This window comes from Micropterus salmoides, unplaced genomic scaffold, assembly GCF_014851395.1.
Source record: "Micropterus salmoides isolate LMB-PRFRI ecotype aquatic unplaced genomic scaffold, ASM1485139v1 Ms_hic_scaffold_20, whole genome shotgun sequence".
Lineage (NCBI taxonomy): Eukaryota > Metazoa > Chordata > Actinopteri > Centrarchiformes > Centrarchidae > Micropterus > Micropterus salmoides.
The window spans coordinates 31,980,631-32,002,803 of NW_024041151.1; the positions used below are offsets into that span (position 1 = coordinate 31,980,631).

At 38.4% G+C, this 22,173-nt stretch overlaps 1 long non-coding RNA gene across 1 annotated transcript; it reads right to left on the reverse strand.

Annotated features, from left to right (window-relative positions):
- Positions 1–3,450: 3,450 nt before the first annotated feature.
- On the reverse strand, positions 3,451–21,912 carry LOC119915055. Its single transcript, XR_005446885.1, has 2 exons — positions 21,747–21,912; positions 3,451–4,989 (listed from the first exon to the last, which is right to left on the reverse strand). It is a non-coding gene; the product is annotated as an uncharacterized LOC119915055 (long non-coding RNA).
- Between the last annotated feature and the right edge of the window lie 261 nt (positions 21,913–22,173).

A 22,173-nucleotide genomic window follows, 5' to 3' on the forward strand; every position in this document is an offset into this window, starting at 1 on the left:
CTAACATGTTGTTGATTTTTGTTTTTCAATTTAAAACTGTGTCTTCAAATTGAATTAATTTGTCTTGTGCTTTAGCAACTGCAGGTTCTGTGTCATCCACAGTTTCACTTAAAAGACACCTCTGCTTAGGACATGTAGGCTGCCTGTGAGTGTGTCTGTATGTGTTGGAGTGTTAGCACTGAGCAGTGTAAGCAGGGACAGTTAGTCAGTCATGTGTCATAAGCAGAACATTGAGTTTACTCAGGAAGTGCCAGCTGGCTTTGGTGTGTTTCACACTCACAATACAGTCAGTAAAACACACACACACACACACACACAAACACACACACACAGGCCCAGAAGCTGCACCCTTTTACTGATTAGTAGTAATGTCCTACAATGTTATATCATTCAGTTTAATTGAGAAATAAAATTTCAAAAAGTGTTTTTTTCATGTAAATCTAAAATGGATGCCTTGCAACAACATGAGCAGAGATGACTTTGTATGTTGTTAAGGGTTAATGTATGTTAAGGGTTGGGGTTAGGAATGTAGTTGTGATGTTTATGGTTAGGTTAGAGTTATGGGCTAAACAATTATGCCCAAAAGTGTCCTCGCTTTCTGAACTTGCATTTCACTAATGTATTTTTCAAATGTTCTGATCACACTCGTCTTGCATACTTCTTATTCTTGTATGCCTTTTTTTGTACATTTAGATCTGGAAAGACTTCATCTGAGAGAATGAATAATTTATTGACATGTACACTTTGAAAATGACAAATTGTGAATAGTCTTTGGTGATTAGACCCCATTGTGACATCATAGTATTTAAAGGAGGTGGTGAAGCTGTTAAATTGCATCTACAACTAAGCTAATGCAATAAGAGGTTTTGAAGTCTTGAAATATAACACCAATCTGCATCAATGTGCACAGCAATCACAATTGAACATTTCTTCAGAAAATTCTTCTCTAGTTTCCAACACATGAACATGTGAACACATCCATATTTTAGGTTCTTATAAATTTCTAAAAAAAACCCAACATTAAATACTTGAGTCAAATATAATTTTCTTGATCCTGCTGCAACAATCTGTGTCAAAAGAACAAAAGAGCTATCTACAACAGAGCCTGAAAGAAATTGTGCAACGTTGTGGCATTTCAACCTAAATGGGCTACATGCAGAATAGAGTTTATCTTCAAGGTGAGTTGGCTTAAGTTTGGAACACTGAGGAATGGAAAATATCACCAAATGATGTGTACTTTCACTTTGTTGTCTTTGTAATGTCACTTTATTGTAACTATGTCAAACTGCTCATGTCTCTTCCCACTGAAGGAAGTGAAGTGTCTTCACTTCCGCAGCTGTTACTTCAGTCGAAATGTGGCCTTAAAGAGTTATGTAGGTCTCAATTTAAAGAAAATCATATTAGAGGATTTCAGTTCCACAGCATAAACAATATCATACAGACACAAAGTTAGCTTAACATAGGCAGAGAAGCCCACAGCATGTTTCTGCTTTATAGAAAGACCAAAAACAAAACTATATTTTAATATTTTTACTCTGTACTTATTTTGAGTAAATGTCTAATCAGATATTTTTATTTTTTCCGCATAACATAACCACATAACGAATACAGCTGCACAGTGCACACATGCTGTAGACTACAGAAAAACTCTTCATTTGGAAAATCTTGTATCCTACTGTATATTATTTTGAGTAATATTTGTGAAGAATTGTGCTTTAGAGAAGTTAGAGAAACACCCCTCTTCATCTCTACTGAGAACAAAATTCTGAAGTTTGCAGTTTCCAACAAACAGCCCAGTGACGTCTCTGAAGCCCCCTGGTGGCCTTTCTGCATTCTGAGTCTTTCTATCTTTTTTAATGCACCTAAATGATGTCATTCTCTGTGAGTGGCAATTGTGTGCTCTTTTTGCTTCTGTAGTGTTTATTAGGGTTCAAACCGCAAAGCGGTAGAACCCTTCTATGTTTGTCTGTCTGTTTTAGTTATTATTATTATTATTATTATTATTATCTCTGCGTCTGCTCAAATTCCCGTGAGCTGGAATGAGCTAGAAACATGAAACCTAGGGGAATAACTGGAAATGGTGTGCATAAGCTTCCATAGAAATATGTATTCAATCGGCAACACATGGTGGAGCTGTAAAAAAGGCTTAAAAATGCAAACTTTGAATGGCCGCGCCCCTCACGCCATAAATCCGATTGACTTGAAATTTCTCACACAGGTGCAGCTCAATGTGCTCTACAACAAAGCCTCAAGGACCATTAAGGTCCGCCTATAAAACTTTGCCACCAAATTTTCAGTGAATCATCATTGGATCAAGCCTATTAAAAGTATAAAGCATGTCGATATCTCAATTACTTTTCAAGACCAATGAACTTTGAAAGGACCGTGCCTCTGGACATAAATGAACACAAATCAGCAACCGTAGGGCCGATCATCACAAAACTCACAGGATATGTTCAGATAGGTGCCCCAGGTATACCCGGACAGTTTGATGTACATACGTCAATAGGGGGCGCTACAAGCACAAGAAAGGTGCTTGGCATTACACAAATTATACTTTAAATGACATATTCTCCAATCATTACAAATCTCTCAGGATATGTCCTCATAAGTAACTGACACACGCCCTGAAAGTTCAAATCAAACTGAACACCGGGAGGTGCTTTAAATGCAACAAACCGCAGGTGATCTAACGCAAATCAGGCTACAAATTACAAAATGTGTCCAATCAACATAAAACTTCTAGGATATGTCTACATCAGCACCTCACACATACACTGCAAGGTTCACTCAAATCGACCACTATGGCGCTATGAATGCACAATAACTGGACGTGGAATCATAAAAATTAAACTATTGATCAGAAAATACCTCTCCAATCATTACTAAACTTGCAGGATGTGTTTCATTACAATATTGAACCAATGTGTGAAATTATTTTGATGGCAATATTGCGAAAAAAGGTTTGAACCCGTGAATCGCCGCTTGCGGCTATATTTTTTTATTTAAAATTTTTATTGAAATGTTGATGCATGCCGTAAAGGCATTTTGTTGCCTTTTTGTGGCTAGACATTTGTATGCTCCATACTTGAGTCATTGTTATTCATAGTTTCTCATTGTTCTTTCACTGTCAAGAGCGGAAACCAATTTTGGAAATTATTTTATTATAAACCCATTTTACTATCACATAATCATAACCTGATTTTAAGACTGGATGTCCGTGATTAACCCTACAACTACCACTTGTTTGTTGCCCCATTAAAGCCAGTTTACAAAGTAAATATATTTGTAAACATAAAAAATGACAAAACACAAAACATACACATGATAAAGGTGACAAAAAGACACTAAATTCTATAAGCCTGTAAGAGCTTATAAAAGATATTATGAAAAGAGGCAAAACCAAGAGGTAATCAGTGTGACAAAATCAAAAATAAATAACAAAATCAGTTTCACTGTTCATATTTTATTGCACAAACTTCAACTTTACAGACAGTTCTGGATAGTTACTACACTCATGTATGTCATCAGATAAGTAGTTTAAATGTCAACAGCATTGCTGATATAAAAAGCAAATTTATTATCACACAATGGGAAGGCACCATTAATGTTCCCCCTTGCTTTCTTGTAGTTGGTTTGTACCTTTAAATGTTGAAATACTAAGGTCAATATAATATTATTATAATATTATGATATATAAGGTCATATTCTGTAAGTATGTGGAAAACCAAAATGACAAAAAAGAGAAAAAAGTGAGTAAAATAAATTAAAATGTAAAATGGTCATAAGTCATATAAATAAGTAAATAAATGTGCTTCTGTTTCCAGTGTTAAGCAGTAGAACCATGATAGATGATCTGTAATACACGATTGAAGATGAAACTGGCTTGTCTCAACAAACTGTATTCGACATCTTTATCTTGTGTGTGTACAATCAACAATAAGATTAGGAGCATGTTCAGTATGTGACACACTGTACACTGACATCTTCTTTTCCCTGTGACTCTGTTAACAATAATAAAGCCATAATTGCCATAAATGCATTTTTAAACCAAACCTTTTTTCTAGAAAGCTAAAGTAATGTGTGTATCACATTGGTTTCTATGGAAGCGTAATGCATTCACTTGAGAAAAAAAAAAAACTGCACTTTTTTGGAATTAACGAGTTAATTATCTCAGAATTATGAGAGAAGTCTTCATGAAAAAAATATTTTGTTCAGTTTTTCTGAATTAACGAGATCCCTCAAAATCCTGCAGGAAGCTCTCACCTGTAGTATTATTATTATTATTATGTATTACTATTGTACCATTGTATTTAGCATGCTATACCAACAATAATGTTGGATATATTCTGACATTGCTTCGGTTTCTTTAGTTGTGCCCTCTCTTTTGGTTTGTTACTATGCATCTATGTGTCCTGTTATTGTTTTATTTGTTGATATTTTTCTAAAACTGTGTACTTGATGCATTCAATAATTTGGAAACAAAGCTATCTTTTTGAAGCTTTCCAAAGCAAGTTATATATTTCTCAGAAACTATATTCAGGTTGTGCAGTGAATCACAGATAAATGAGTTAATTTAGCCTGTGTCTCAACACTATTGATCTTGTTGTTGAGTCTGGCCTTCTCTACGCTTTGAGTAATGTTACTGTCAAAGGTGAGCACATTCAAATGCTTAAGACAGTTTGACTTCCAAGTGATAAGAACAGCATACATATACAGTTGATACATGAAGCATCCATATTTAGCAACGTTATCACACTCTTAGCCTTTATTAATGTTCTCATAAAAATGCCTAAATACATTTTTGAGATATTTAAAGCAATTACACTTTTGAGGGTACAGTCCTAAATCTGTTTATATTTGTGGTGCAACATATTTACATGCTGCCTTTTTCCGACATTTGTACAGGGCCAGCTATGGCTACGTCTTCAAATACCCCCCTCCCACAAGATGATGGTTTGTGGATGTTTCTTCAGAGCCGAGGGATTCCTGAGGAAAATATTCAGAAAATGCAGCAAGATTATGTAGGTGACAGCACATTCATTCCTGCAATATATTAATTTTAATTGTTTTACATTTTACTGAATCTCTGCAGATTCTACAAGTAATCTTCATAAATTGTAACCCTATCACATTTAGTGCCAGTGCTTCCAATTTCTTTTTTTATGCCAAGCACACCTGCCTCTCCCAACAATGCATTCATGTCTTCCCTATTCTAGCCCTGTAAAATAAGATTTATGGGTATCATTAGGAGTAAATTCACTTTATATTTTGGTCTCTACTCTACATAACCAAGTAACAGTAGTTGGAGTGTAACATGCAGTAGCATCACCTTTAAACATTCAGGCAAAGTGCTGACTTATATGTTTGAAATAATAAATAAATACACAAAAGAAAATATTCTGCCCTTACAATCACTCCTTTCCATTTTATTGTGATTTGATATTATTTTAAAAAGATGGAGAAGCCAGCACAGGCCTTGGTTGGGAGCTGAAGTATGGAATCAATATGGAATAGCAATATTATGGAGTACATAACAGCAGTACTATGTGGGAGAAGTACTTTTCTTGTAATTGAGGTAAATGGTTATATAATTAAAGAGGAATATATGAAAGTAGTCCGTTCCCTGCCTAACTTTGATGTCAAGGATTTTTACTGTTAATACACTGTATTTCCAAGAAAGCCACAAAAACAGAGATTCTATTACATGCTAAAAAGCTATTTTTCCCCAATGAGAAATCGAGAAAGGGAAAGTGGGAAGAGTTCAGTCACAACATTGTTGACTTTCAGGAAGCATACCTTGATGAGGGTGTTGTGGAAGAGCTCTATGAGACACATAAATTGGGGATTTTAAGATTTTACTTGTTCACAGAGCACCTGACAAATGGAGATTAAATGTTCACATAGATGACAGAAGGAACTGATGAACAGACAGATGCAGCAAGGCTAAGTGAGCGACAGAAAAACACAATAGAAGATAATGAGCAGCTGACACAAAAAACACATGACAGTGAACAGCAGAATGGAAATCTGTTGGTAGGATAATGGTCAAGGGATTAAAGGACCATGGATATTTTCCTTCTCGGCTGGCTCAAGCCTTTACAGCAGCAATCACATTTGGTGAACACACCGTCTCTTCTGATTTATTGTTTGACTCACTAATGTTGTATCTTAGTCAGTCTGAGCTCGATCTCTTGTCCACTGCTTTACAAGAGGCACTTGTTGGTGATGATGAAGATGAGCTTCTTGATCTTATGTATCGCATGGGAGTAAAAACAGTACCAACACAAGAGAACTTGAAAGCTGTCTCCAAGTGGCCCACAAGCAAATAATCCAGCAACCAAAATATGCACTGGATAACACTGCAGCAGTGGCAGGACCAACTCTCAGGGAGTTCTTCCCCAGTGTGCTGGATATGCAGAAGATGTATGAGGATCTTAAACCATCAACCCGAAAGGTGTTAAAATTGATCACGGCCTCTCCAGCTACTCCAGCAGAGAACCAAAGTTTGCGATTTTTACATCAGTACATCAGGGGATTGGATGAGACAGGCCTCCGGGAGATGTTGAGATTCGTGACAGGGTCTGATGTCATCTGCGTTAAAGAAATTCAAGTCATATTCACCACTTTGGAAGGGTTATCACGGCGGCCTATTGCACATACTTGTGGCCCAAGTTTAGAGCTGCCATCAACTTACAACAGCTATCCTGACCTCCAAGCTGAAATGGAGACTATACTGTCCAGCAAAATAGAAGTGTCTCACTCACTCACATGTACACCCTCTTCCTTCTTGCACATAGGGAAGTAATTAGCTCAGGAGGTGTATTATGAGTTGTAATGATTTTTTATGTTTTTCTTTTTCAGTTTTATCCAGAATGTCTTTACCAAACTTACTGTGGAAACATGTTTACTGGCTGAACATTTTGTTGATGGATTTGAAACACCAAAAATATCCAGCCCATAGAAACACATGATAACAAGATACAATAATCAGTTTGATTTATTGATGATTATACAGGACCATTCAGATGCCATTTAGGTTGCCCTGTTTGCAGTGGGCCCAAAGTTTGTCAAATCACATTTTGGTCATGCTGAATAGTTCCACCATGAGGACAATTTTGCCATTTTGATCAATGGCAACATGTGTTGCAACGTTTCACAGCAGTTGCTGTTATTACCAGACTTAATCTATCTGTAGAAACATATTGAGTGGCTGAATATTTTGTTAATATACTTTAAGGTCCACTTAACCAAAAAAACAATTATAAGCCTTTTATACAATGTTTGTTATAAATGCATGTCGATACATTTTCCTTTTTAAATGAAGATACATGTACCGGTATTTTCAATGTACAAATGTACTACTTATGTAAGCCATCATTTCTGTTTAGGAGCATACTTTTTTGGACAAAAAAAGAAATGTTCGTGTAAAGTAGAATTTTCATTGAGAAAATATTATTAACTTGGACCCTGAGGTAATGTCAGCTCATGTTAAATATTTATATTGGCAGATTCTATTGGGGTTTTTTTTACTATGAGAGGGTGCTCACATTCAGTCATTTGATCCAGTAAAACAACTTGTGATTAATAAATTTGGGTACGTATGTAAGCACGTAAGCTCAATGGCTTCCTCTGGAGAGGTTGGTGGATGAAGACCATGGCAACTATGTTTGTAAATAACCCAGTATATGTTTAGCTCTACAGAAGAAATATTATTATTGAACAGTCATTTCAGTAGGCTTTATTAAGTATTTTACCTTGTTTAAGCCCTAGTGTCTTACTTCCTGTTCTGACTAGAGGTGCTTTTATTTTGAAAGCCACCCGCTGGCACCGTAACTAGTTTTCCTGCTACTTGCGACGGAGAGACTGTAATATGCACACACAGTGAAAGATTTAACGTTTTAGCACCCCTTTGAAGAGGCACAAGGTTAGTATTTATCATAATACTGTGATATTAACATCGGGGTGGTGTTTTTGAAGTAGTTTGAACAATTGTGGCTGTTTATAGCTGTGCAAATACTGGGCTTGTGAGTTAGTGCTAAACTATGCTAATGCTCTGAAACTATATGGTAAGGTAGCTAATGCGGTTGTTGTTTGTGTTGTTTATTTTGTGACCAGCTCTTATGTTGGTTTTGGGATTTCCAATAAATCTAAAATCATCAGTTCAAGTGTCAGACCATCTTTCGGAGGGATGTGCTACAATGCTTATGCTCAGAAAAACAGTGGACAGGAAAGGTAGGAAAAAGTGTGATCTATAAAAAGTAGCTGGTAGCCTAATTACATAACTAATGTTTATCGCCCTGTTCTGTTATTGAACAGTATGCTGCATGTCACAACATTTTGGCGTGTGGACAAAATCTACAGCTGAATAGCATAACACAATTTACATGTCTAAAGCATATTTCTTAACTCTGTTATTTCAAGACATGTCAACTGTATTAAGACTTTTGTCTAGGAAGTCACCGGAGAAGCTGTCACAATCTTTTAGATCTTGAAATAGGTTGATCCAGAACTGTGCATGCTCCTTCCTTAAAAATCCCCACCAATGCTCTATCCGTTGGTTATGATTGCTTGAGCCATACAAATAGCAATTTCTCGAAAAGACGTCCATATGATCATGTCTCATGAACATCTGCATCTGTTCCATGTAACAGTTCTCTGTCCCCAAGTCTGAGAGAATTCGGGTGGCTGTCCCATTCCTTGATAACACCGCATCAATAAAGTATCCAGCGATGACCTTGGGATCACTACTTGTAGAGTATGCATGTAGTCATATCACCATTTGTGAAAACCCGTCAATTGCACCATTGATGCAGATCCCATATGGTTTGAGTTTATCTTATGAATCAACATGCCATAAAAAGTTTCCAGCGCCTCAGTTGCACTCCATGGGGATCCAGTATTTTCAACAATTGCCTGATTGTCTCTTGTGTCACCATGTAGCCAGCCTGAATGCATTTCAGATGCATCATCTTATATCCGTGAAGCATACCATATCGGTTCAACTGATCCTGGAGAAACACAGCAATGTCCAGCAGATCAGAATGTCTGAACAGGCGCAAAGTGTTGAGGTGCCTACGCAAAGTTGACACACTAATAACAATACCATTTATATTACTTAAAGACAGAAGTATCTCCCAATGTCTCAAACCCAAAGTAAAATAAAACGGGATTAAACCTGAAAGGCAGGGCATATTTACTTCCATGCAATCCAGCTAAAATAGAGCTTCTGGCAGGATTTTTAGGGATCTCGTTAATTCAGAAAAACAAATTTTTTTTTCATGAAAACTTATCTCATAATTCTGAGATAATTAACCCTTAAGAGTTCCTTTAAAAAAAAAAACCTTAATTGTCCCTCGTGACAAAAAATGTGTTGTTCCCAAAAACTGCTGTAAAAATGTCATAAATTAATATTTTTTTTCACTTTAAACGAGTCAATCTTTCAAAGCTACTTCAGCCTGAAATATACATATCGAACATTAATTATGTTTGGGGGATTTTAACCCTTTAAATGCCATTATGTTGACATAACTCCACTGTTATTTTATCAAAAAAATATATAGCCACAAGCGGCAATTCGCGTTCATACCTTTTTTTGCAATATCGCTATCAAAAATATTTCACACACATGGTTCAATATTGTTACAAAACACATTCTGCAAGTTTTGTAACGACTGGACAAGCCTTTTCTGATCTATAGCCCGATTTGTTTCATTCCACGTCCAATTAATATGCATTTATAGCGCTTTCTAGTGGTCGATTTGAATGAGACTAGCAGGGTATGTGTGAGCTGCTTATGTACACATATCCTGCAAGTTTTGTGTTGATTGGACTAGCAATATGCATTTTGTAGCCTGATTTGCGTTTTAGCCCCTGCCGTTTGTTTGCATTTATAGCGCCCCCTAGTGGTCGATTTGAATGAAACTTTCAGGGTATGTTTCTGGCACTCATGTGGACATATCCTGTGAGTTTTGTGATGATTGGACCAACTGTTGTGGATCTTTGCTTATTTATGTCCTGCACCACGCCCCTTTACGAGTTTATTGATCAATATCTTAAAAACGAAAGGAGCTATCACCAAGCATTATACAACTTTATATGTGTTAAGTCCAGCGATGATCCAGAGAAAATTTGGTGGCAATCGGAGCTACGGTGTAGAAGGAGATATAAAAAATGTGTTTGCATTATGGCAAGCAGCTATAAAAAATCCTGTTTTAATGTGTTATGTATCTGTATGTGTTGGGCAATAGTTCTGTAAGAGCATCCTGCAGGTGCAGAGAAAAACACCAAATAACCTGTGCAGAGCAGAGCTCGGCCAATACCCCCTCCTACTAAAAATACAGAAAAGATCACTTAAATTTTTTCAATCACTAAAAATCAGTTAACCCCCAGACATATCATCACAAAGCCCTAACATACATACCCAGATATACCCAGAATTCGAATTCATATCAGACACACAGAAACTCCCCTGTTTACTGGGAGAAATGCCCAAATGTGAAATAATTGCTGCAAAATATGTCTCCTCAAGCCATGAAGTGAGGACAACCTACGGTGGCTCCCAGGGATCAGTGAGGAATATTTTTTTGAGGACTATGAATTTTTTTTTGAGGACTACTTTGCGTTACCTCGCAATATGTTTTGCATTGCCTCGCAATACCTATCTTCTTCCGTTGCTTCCGAGCCATAGCTGTCTTTCCGCTCATCTTGGCTCAGGCAGCTGCTCCCAGCTCCTTTTAGGTGCCCTGACCTTAAGTTACATGAGCTGTGTACAGACAGGTGCTCCATTTCAGGTAAAGTTGTGTGTTTTAAATGACACAATGTAACATCGAATGTCAGCATTTCGCTGTGGGCAAAGGGGAAAAACGCAATGATTGATAGTGAGGTGGTTCAACTCCTTTAGACTGTAATGTTACCACAACAGTGGTGTTGTCAGTGCGTTTAACGTTACGGTTTCTGTAGCGCTGCGTGATTGTCTTTCATTACAGCAGTAGGCCTGTTAATACGTTGTTTATAAACTTCAGGATTGTCGAACATTAGTTTCACAATGTTCACTTGAGTGAGTAAGCTAACTTTAATGTCATTATTGCTGCATCTGTAACATATAGACAACAACATGCAGTGTCAATTAATGGACTTTGGAATTAGCCATTGTTTATTAGAACTTTGTAGTTTACAGTAATAACATAATGCTACAGCAGTAACGTTAGCAGTGGTTAAGTGGATCTTATCCATGAGGGCCTAATGTGGACACTTTTTGCTAACATGCTGATAATTATGTGACGTTTACCATGCAAAGGATTTTCTTTCCATAATGAAAGAGTTTAAACACCTCTGCTCTGAATGTCATACATGTCCTGTCTCAGATTTGGTTAGCTTTGAAAGTTTCTGGCACCAACTTTTTCTCACCCACTGGGAAAGACTTGAAGAGACAGTAATTCCTCTGAGGTTCTTTAAAGATTCACTTACATGTGACACATTTTTATTTAATAAGATTTTCTGTTTGTCTGTTTTTTAAAAATAGTTTTGCCTTGTACAGTATATGTAATATGAGATGTCAGCTTTGTCTGGCATAAAGTAAAGAATGTAAAGAAAGGTCAAAATGACTGAACTAATAACCAACTAATGTATGTAGACATGGAGGAGGACCTTGAGGACTTCCTTAAGTCAAGGAATGTTGCAGAAGATATAAACCGAATGAAAATGGACAAGGTACTGAATGATATAACTACCCTTGAAAATGATCTTTCCAATTAATAACTTATTTACTCTCTATTGAATATATTTCCGATATATTGTAGCCTAAACATTTTTCAGATTAATGTTGTCTGCACCCATTTGAGTTGTACTCAGTTAAAAGAAATGTAAATAATTTTGGGTTTTAATTTCTAATTGCAGATTGACCAAGCTGTCTTTTGTATTATGACAGATGAAGAAAGGGCAAAATATATCTATTCATATGGCAACTGCTTGGCTGTTCTTTCATTTTGTAGACAGAGGGAAGGAAATACTGACCAAGAAGCAGTTTTAATATAGAATTGCCAAAAGACGGATGAAAAAGGCAAGGTCTCTTGGAGAACCAAGTCGAACTTCCGCTGTGCAGAATGTTGGTGCAATGGCAAGACATTTCAAATTCTAATGCTTAAAAAAGGATAGAGGTTGGGTGGCTGCATTTCCAAAACGATGACTTTCATCAAGTGAGGTCCAAGAATGGAGGAGGAACTGGGCATCTGACACTGGACAAAAACACTACAGTTGCACGGATCATGGACACTGCGAAGGATCTGTTTTTTCATGAAGGAAGATCACCAACAGATCCGCCAATAACTTTAAATTTGTAATGTAAATGCTCCGTATTTGTATAGCACCTTTCAAGTCTTTTCAACCACTCAAAGCGCTTTTACACTACATCTGCATTCACCATTCACACACTGAGCCTAAGTGCTCAAACAGAAACTAACATTCACACAAATTCAGGATTGAACCGCCGACCTTCTGATTAACAGCCAACACGCTGCTGAGCCACAGGCGCCTAGTGGTCAATTTGAATGAGACTTGTGTATGTGTGAGGTCCTTATCTAGACATATCCTGCAAGTTTTGTGTTGATTGGACAAACAAAATGCATTTTGTAGCCTGTTTTGCGTTTTATCCCCCTGCAGTTTGTTGCATTTGTTGCGCCTCCTAGTGGTCAATTTGAACCCTAATAAAATAATTTCCATAAAATACAATTCAAGGAGTATTTGATTATTATTATCATCATCATCATCATCATCATCATGGGCTGGGATGGGTCACTGATTGGCAGCAACATTGATTTTGATGCATTGGTTTTTTTCTGCAGTGGCAGATTAAAATTCATAATCATAATCATCATAATGATATATGATCATTTCCAGATTCTCCTGTGTGTCCTGTCTGTCTTGCCATCTCCAAAATGACTACTCCTGCACTACTGCTCATACTTACACTATTAGGCACACCTGATCAATTGTTTATCAACACAAATAGCTGGTCAGCCAATCACATGGCTGCAACTTAATGCATTTAAGCATGTAGACGTGGTCAAGACAACTTGCTGGAGTTCAAACATCAGAATGGTTGTTAGTGCCAGACTGGCTGGTCTGAGTATTTAAGAAACTGCTGATCTACTGGGATTTACACAACCATCTCTAGGGTTTACAGAGAATGGTCTTAAAAAGAGAAAATATAAAGTTGTGTGGACGAGAAATGCCTTGTTGATGTCAGAGGAGAATGGGTAGACTTGTTCAAGATGACAGAAAGGCAACAGTAACTCAAATAACCACTCGTCACTCGCAAGGTATGCAGAATACCATCTCTGATGCACAACACGTTGAATCCTGAAGCTGATGGCCTACTGCAGCAGAAGACCACACCGTGTGCCACTCCTGTCAGCTAAGAACAGGAAACTGAGGCTACAGTTCACACAGGCTCACCAAAGCTGGACAATAGAAGATTGGAAAAACGTTGCCTGGTCTGATGAGTCTCGATTTCAGCTGCACCATGGTTGGGTCAGATTTTGGCGTAAACAACATGAAAGCATGGATCCATCCTGCCTTGGATCAACGGTTCAGGCTGGTAGTGGTGGTGTAATGTGTGGGGTAAATTTTCTTGACACACCGAGCCCCAGTGACCATTGTACAAACGCGACATCCTACCTGAGTATTGTTGTTGTCCCTTCCTTTATGACCACAGTGTACCCATCTGATGGCTACTTCCAGCAAGATAATGCACCATGTCACAAAGCTCAAATCATCTCAAACTGGTTTCTTGAACATGACAATGAGTTCACTGAACTCCAATAGCCTCTACAGTCACCAGATCTCAATCCAATAGAGCACCTTTGGGATGTGGCGGAAGGGGAGATTCACATCATGAATGTGCAGCTGACAAATCTGCAGCAACTACTACTCCTACTACGACTACTACATGATGCTATCATGTCAATATGGACCAAAGTCTCTTAGGAATGTGTCCAACACCTTGTTGAAAATATGCCACGAAGAATTTAGGCCCTGTCTATTTGAACACGGGTATTTTCAAAACTGTGACTTTTTCTATGCGGTTTGGCCGTTCGTACCATACACATGGAAACGTAGTATCAGGTCACTGAAACCAAACATTTTTGAAAACTCCTGCCAAGGTGAAGATTTTAAGAAATGCTGCAAATGTTGCAGTGTTGCTGTGTTGACAGTAAAACCAGAGTTTTTGCCTTGTGATGTAAGAGTGCATGCACTGTTATCTGCTGTGTTTGATGTCAGATTGTGGGCCACTGCCTGCTTTGTTTCCGATATTATTAGGTACTGATTGGCCAGCATGGCTTTACGGTTAGGGTCATATTGCATGCTCTTGGCAGCGCTTGATAGCGTGTTTTTGCATTTTCATGTAGACAGAGATTATTTTTGAAACACAGGAAAAACTCCAGTTATAAAAAATACCCGCATCCGTGTGGACTAGGCCAAAGGCAGTTCTGCATGCAAAAGGGTCTCCAGTCCGGTACTAGTAAGGTGTACCTAATAAAGTGGCCGGTGAGTGTATAACCATGGCTGCAGTGCACCTGCATAAACAACCTGAATGAGAACAAAAACAATGTCCCAAGTTTGTTTTGGTTCTCGCTGCTCATCGTTTTCATTCCTGGATTAGTTCATAATGCAGCGTGTGGCCTTCAAAGAGAAAAGACTATGAAGATGATGTTGGATACACGCGTGAGCATCCACACACACACGCACACACACAGACCTTTCTTTTACACAGACACCATCATCCAACATCAATATGACACACACATCATTTCATGAGCAAGACACCCTCGCAGAAAACAGTTAAGTGTAAAATTTTGCTGCATGCTATAAAAGGGAAAAAAGTAGCACAAACTGAAAATTTGAGCTATATACATTCAACACAGCCAAAATGGCTTGAAAATAAAAAAGGAATGGCACAAAATGTCCCGAGGAACTCTTAAGGGTTAACTCATTAATTCAAAAAATCATAAGCTCACAAATATTTGCAAAAAACACACTATAAACAGGAAATTATATCATATCTTAGGTTTGGAATGCCCGATCGACACCAAATTTGGAGCATTAAAGTGGGACGCCCCCCTGAGTGCCTGTGTTCCTCTATAACCAAAAGTGACATTAACATGAAACCTGAGCGGAAGTATTCAGCATGGTCCCTTCACTACATGCACCAAATTTGACCCAAATATGCCCATAGGTGGTGCTGTTATTGCAGATTAAAGACATCAAAAAAATCCCATTGACGTACATGCATTTTATATCTCCATAACCACAAGTCAAATTGATACCAAATTTGGGTCATTTGTTCCCCATGGGCCCCTGATAACACCTAAAAAATTTGCTGCAATTCGGCTTATAGGTGGCGCTATGATCGAAACTCAAATGCCATGGAACAAGCCCATTTATTTCAATGGGATTTGGAACTAAAGGACATTTTGCCTCATAACTACATGCCACTAAATTGCACATTCATAAACCTTATGTCTACGTGTTCGGGGGATAGTGCCGATTCCTATGATATAGGACACGCCTCTGTGCGATGACGTTTTCAATTTCGCTAAATTGTGAAAACTGAAAAACCTATTTTAATTAACTCCTCTGAAACCAAAAGTCCGATCGACACCAAACTTGGCCAGACCATCTCTGGCCCGAGCCGATAAAAGTTTGTAGAGGGAATCTTAATATGCCAAAAGACGTCCGAATTATAACCTAAATTTTTTTCCCCATACGCAAATAACTGGATATCATGTCATATCTTCCATTTGCAATGGCCGATCTATACCTAACTCGGGGACCTTATCAGCCGCGCCCTTCTGACAGGCTGTGTGAAATTTGGTGTCAATCGGCCTCTACGTGGAGCTAAGCTACTAAGCATTTATCAAATAACACTGCCATAGACATACATTCATTTAAGATCTCCATAACCGCAAGTGCTCGTTTATTCTCCATCGGTTTATTCAATACCCCCGAGAGGCGGCGGGGTGCCCGGGTCGAGGGGGGCGACTGGCGCCAGGAGGCTTGGAAGTTTTTCCTTGCCTCTGTCACCAAGTGCTGCTGTTGGGTTTCTGTCAGTAATATGACGGAGTGCGGTCTAGACCTGGTCTTTTATAAAAAGCACTATGAGATAGCTGTTGTTGTGATTTGGGGCTATATAAATAAAATTTAACTGAATTGAATAAATAAAATTGAAAAACCACAGGCAATATATAAGAGGTGGGACACATGAGGAGTAATCCCAACAGGACACAAGCTGGATAAACAAACACAGACAACTTCAAACTCAAGTAGGAAACAGAGCGAGACACTTAGACACGGACCAAACTCATAGAGAACTCAGAAAAAAATGTAACTTGACACAGACAGGTACCAAAGATACTACGATCAGAATACAGAAACAGACCAACTGGTGAACCAGAATAAAAAATAAACAGAACACAGAATAGACCTAAATGGGAAACACTGGACTAGAGAACAGATCTAAGAACCAAGATTCAAACCTAAGAACTAAAACACAGAACCAGGACTAAACACTAAGGCATGAAGTAAGACACAGAACTAAGATCTTAGATTAAAAAAAACAAAACAGGAATGAGATAGAACTAAGCTGATCATGTAAATAACCATTACGGCTGGCACGAATGTAATTTTTTGAGCTTTGACGCTTTCATAGTAATTAAAAGCGAATAATCGAAGTCCAGAGTGAGACAGTCTGATCCGAGCAGGTCCAGAGCACAATTCGGGAATAGTTTAGCCGGCGGGGGTCCAAGCGGAGAGCACACAGGATGATCAGTGTTTCCGGTAGCGGAACTAAATCTGACGCGCAAAATTCACTTTTAATTTTAATTATAGCGAAAAAATGCTCTTCTTCTACAATCGGCCTAATATAATTAGGCTTATTTAAATGCGTTCGAGCGTTCAAGTCTCCACAGAGTAATACATTTCCCATGGTTTTATAATGGTTAACTTCCTCCTCAAGAATAGAGAAAATATCTGGGTTGTAGTAGGGGGATTCTGATGGAGGTATATAGATGGCACACATGTAGACATGTTGCTCAGCACAAATAATCTGTTTGTTAATTTTCAACCATATATAAGATTCTTTTTTTTTAATAACTGTGATGGACTGGCTCAGTTCTGATTTACACCATATAATCATGCCTCCTGAATCTCTGCCTTGGGTTATTGTAAGATTTTTTGTTGATGTTATAATAATCTCAGTGTAGCCGTGAGGACGACCAGTGGAAACATCTTCTCTGCACCATGTCTCTTGTAAAACTATGAGTCTTTTAACTCGCTATTAAAATCTGGATTTCTGCTCTTTAAACCAAAAGCTGATGATCTCAGACCTTGAATGTTCCAACATGTTATTGTAAACGATTTCATCTCTAAGTGTAATCTGTTCAAAAATCCTCGAGGAAAGGGCTGTGTCATCCTTCAGCAGGTGTAGTGGGAGTCTGGCTGGATGTGGTCTGGATCTGAGAGGCGGGCACAGGGGGTTGTGTGGAGTTCAATCTGGCTTGTAGACTGAGCCTGTCCCTGTTCTGTAGCTATTCTCTCAGAGTAGCCAACTCAGTTCTGCAGTTGTCTCTGTTCTTCCTAAGTTCCTTCACCTCCTCACTGAGATGATCCAGCTGTCTTCTCTGACAAGTTAGTTCTTGTTGAAACTCTCTCAGCTGTGAGTTGACACTGTCCTGTTCTTTCATGGCCTGGAAGACAGGGACAGTAGGAGAGGTAGGCTGCTGTTGGTCTAGCTGCTCTCTGATCTGTACCAGTTCTATTTCCATCTGGGAGAAGTGTTCTCTCATGATGTCCAGGGCTCAGAGTGCTGTAGGAGGAGAGGATCAGTGTCAGCATCTGCAGGCTGTCTGTCTGGAGCAGGGACAGAACAGACTTAAGACAGTTTGAGCTCGACTTTCCTGGCATTTCCATTTCATGGCAGTTCCATTTTTGAACAGGTTTATTGTTATTCTGCTGGTGTCAGAGTCATTTTCTTCCAGTATACGTATTTTCCATCCATTACAAATGCCTGCTCTCTTTATTGCTGGGTAATGAGAGTTGAACACATTCAGCCAGGCATATGGTTCATCTGTCCAGAAGATTAAATTGCAGGATCTTCCATCTTTGTAGTGGTCCAGGAACAGGATTTCTGATCTTTCTCGAAGTAATGTTTGTTTATATTTTCCCCTTGCAGTTTTGCTTTTGATAGCTGGGGGGTAGTCAATGGTTTCAGAGTGTGTAGACATCATGAAACAGTTGTTGATCTTCAAGCTTCTGTGTTCTGTGTTTAAAACAGCACTACTGTTGTTTGATGCCGTTGCTAGGTAACCACATTCCAGTGTTAGCTTGTTAGCTATTAGCTTGAGTGTTTCAGATGGGACTTGTTTTATGGTAATTAATGCAAAAACTTACTAATTTCAGTGTCCAGTAGTTTGCTGTAACTTGCTTGAGTCCCTCTATCCTCTTCTTGTTTGTTTTTGTTCAGTTTGATGCTCTGTTTTGAGCTCTGTTTTCTGAGCTCCTTCTTCAAACTGCATCTCTTTTCCTTCTTTCTCTTTCTTTCTCCTTTTTCCTCTTTTTCTCTTCTCTGGTGTATTCTGATCACTTCTTTTGCATTTTCCTCATAAAAGACCAAAAACAAGCGTTTTGTTTAGCAGCAAGTCTTAAACATGACTTCTCAACAACAACGGAATTCGGAACTCTTCATTCTTCATTTTACCGTCTAGCTTAACTATAGACCTGATTTATTCCGGCTATGAGTAACCCACTTCTACACCATTCACCTGAGAGACTGAATCGAATAACTTTTCGGTAACAAAGCTCTTTTAGTGACCGAGTAGCGGTAGCTTTCACACACGCTACATTTTCCCAAGCATTTCTGAAGGATCGGTAAGTCACGCCACCACCACACACGGACCGGTATGTGTAGCCGACAGAAGCACTTCCTGTGACATCACGTACGATCCTTGGGCTGATGCAGAGCTTTGCTGCAGGGGAGTAAAGACATGCACGATAGAGTTTACTTTCTATTGTGATAGTTACTGTAACACCTCTTGTGAGAAGGATCAGGGTCCAGCCTGGACAGCTCTTCCCTCTACTGAGGAGGAAACTTTTATGTGTAGTGGTAGAAACTTGTTTCCATGAGATGAGATGGTTCTCCATTTGTTGCATAAGGAAATACATTTAGCTGCAATGATATGGCACTAAGTAGGAGAGTTTCTGTGTGTCTGATTTAGCTCTCTCTCGCGCACACACTGTTTGGAGCAGGTTTTATTCTTTCTTCAATTGTTACTGTGAAATGAAGTTAGTTCAATACAAACTAGGCCTATAGCCTACATATATATAATGACCTAACTATAAAATCTTAAAAAATTAAAAGTAGCTTAGATGTAACTAAGTTACTTTTGCCACGTTGCTGTAGCTTAGCTTGCTACATTTCACTGGGGGGTAGCTTCATTTAATGTAAAGTAGTTTTCCAAGTAGCTTGCCCAACACTGTATAGTATTTAATTTGTTTGGATGGATTTCCATTAATGAGAACCTGTTAGATTCCTTTGTCTATTAGAGGTATGTAATCATTCAAAAACTGTCTATCTGATGACTAGTCTAGGGCTATGGTTAGACGTCTATTAACTAGCCTAGACCCATTTTCACCGTCTATTAGATGTATATGTTCAATAGAGGTCTAATTGATGACTGGACTATTTTTGGGCTATGGTTAGACGTCTACCAAACTTTCAGGGACAGCCCAAATTCAGCCGTTTTAGCGTAGACAGCTCCAAGCAGGCAACAGCATAATTTTACCGTCTAGGTTTACTATAGACCTGATTTAGTCCGGCTATGAGTAACCCACTTCTAGCCACAACAACTTTACATGTGGTTACATGACGTTTTTGCCAAAATAACTTGCAAGGTGTATGATATGCATCACGTAAGCAAGGTCTACAGTGATTACAAGGTTTTTTGTTTCATTTCTTTCACATGTTTTATGTGCAGCCTGTGTGTAGCCGTGATTTAGCTCGTAGACAGACCTGCTATTTGTAGCCCACTTTTAGTCTAAGTGGTCAAAAATGATTAATAATGGTTTTTGTCCTGGCAGCATGTGAGATGGTTGATATCCCATTATTTTTTCAATGTCAATAATATCTACAAGATATTAAGTTTCATTTAATTGACATGGTAGTAACCACAATTTAGCTCTTGTGGCAACGTGTAGTCTGCTTTTAGCCCACCCAGCGAAATACAGGGAATAAGTGGTCTAAAATCAACAGCTTGGCTGTAGCCCTGTTTCAGACCAAAGTGGTTACATGTAGTTTTCACCCATGCAGCTGTTGAGGTGTGTGATATCTTGTCATCAAATGCAAGTAAACGTTTGAAACATTTCAACTATCTTTATTTTTGCTGAAACGTTCACTGCATTAACTTTCATTTTAATTGAAAACAAAATGCAATTACTATTTTCATATCATTTTTCAATGCGAGACTTAAAAGTTAGACATCAGAGTTGCCAGATCTCGCGATAAACAAATCCGCCATTTTCAAACGAGGGATACGTTACGACTTCGGCCTTACAGCGAGCAACGGCAAGAGTTTACTGCGAAAAGCGAAAAGACATTTACTTTGGTCTTGTAAGTATCTGTGTCTTTGTTTGACATGTCTTCATTATTTATCTACATTATTTGTTAACGTGTGTAGAAACCGTGACATTTCAGCGGGTAACAGTGTAGAATAAGGCACGTTGTGGTTAGCTTGCATGCAAGTCTTACTTATATTCATATTCCTACATATTCAACATTTATGGATCCCATTTCCCCGAGAGACTGGGGCCAACAGAGAGACCCATCTGATGCTCTTGCCGCATCAAGTAGCACCTTAGATGAAGGTCTAGATTTGGATGTAGCCAACCCATTTATTTTGTCATTATTTATGTTTTTATTACCACATGTTGTTAAAATTGGTAGTATTTTCATATAAACTGTTTTGTATTTATAATATATCAATAATTCCTTTATATTTTCATCATGTTGTATTTTCTTAAGTTGTCTACGTTGTAATCCTTTTTCTTAATAAAATCTTTATATTTAATTTGTTTGGACGGATTACCATTTATGAGAGCCTGTTATGTTTGAGTAAAAACAAGCCTTTAGCCACTATTCTGTTGTCTATTAGGAGGTAGATATGTAGTCATTCAAAAGCTGTGTATTTGGTCTATTATTGGGCTATAGTTAAACGTCTAACTTTTCACTGACAGCCCAAATTCAACCTTGTTTTAGCCTAGACCCATTTTCACCAATACACGTCTATATGTAGCCGTTCAGTGGTGGTCTGATTGATGACTAGACTATTTTTGGGCTGTGGTTAAACGGCTATTAACTTTTCACTGACAGCCCAAATTCAACCTTGTTTTAGCATAGACGTCTGGGCTCTGTTTAGACAAAAAAAACCCTGCTAGCTGGGGTCCCCGCGACGCGCGACATATTTTGGTTCGGTGGATCACCTGATCATTAGGGATCTCTGTTTGTGTCGTTACGTCCTCTGCATTACCCACGTCCTTCTGTGGGTCTACCGGGGTATCTGCCCCTACGACTGATCATCTAACTTCACCAGGCTAACTCGTCCTACACTCGCCGTCTCCGCTCCGTTTCATATAGCCTACTAAAAGGATTTAATCTAAAACGGTCAGGATGCTGTGATTAAAAGAATCGTACTGACCTTGTGGAGTGCAGTCCATTTATTCCAGGCAGTCCTGTCTGTCACCCAATTGCATTATTATTCTTTACGGTCGCCTAGAATTTTAACCTAATTTGCAAAAAGAGCATCAATGTCAAAAGAACTGAGCGTGTTCTCACGGCTCAGGAGTAGCATCGCTGCTTTTAAATGTTTATAGATGCAGAATATGTAGGTACTTCCGTTCCGGAGCTCCTGGATTGCTGGATCACTTCCTTTTGGTCGATAACAATAAATACCAAAATTAGATTACGTCGAGATATGGTCCATTTCCATTAGTGTATGTTTTGTGGTTATCGATAATTTTTATATTTCAATATAAAAATCCGATGTAAAATAAATACAACCTAAAAGCTTTACATGCCTTAAACATATCACCAGCAGGTGGTGCTGCTACATTAGCAGTTGATTT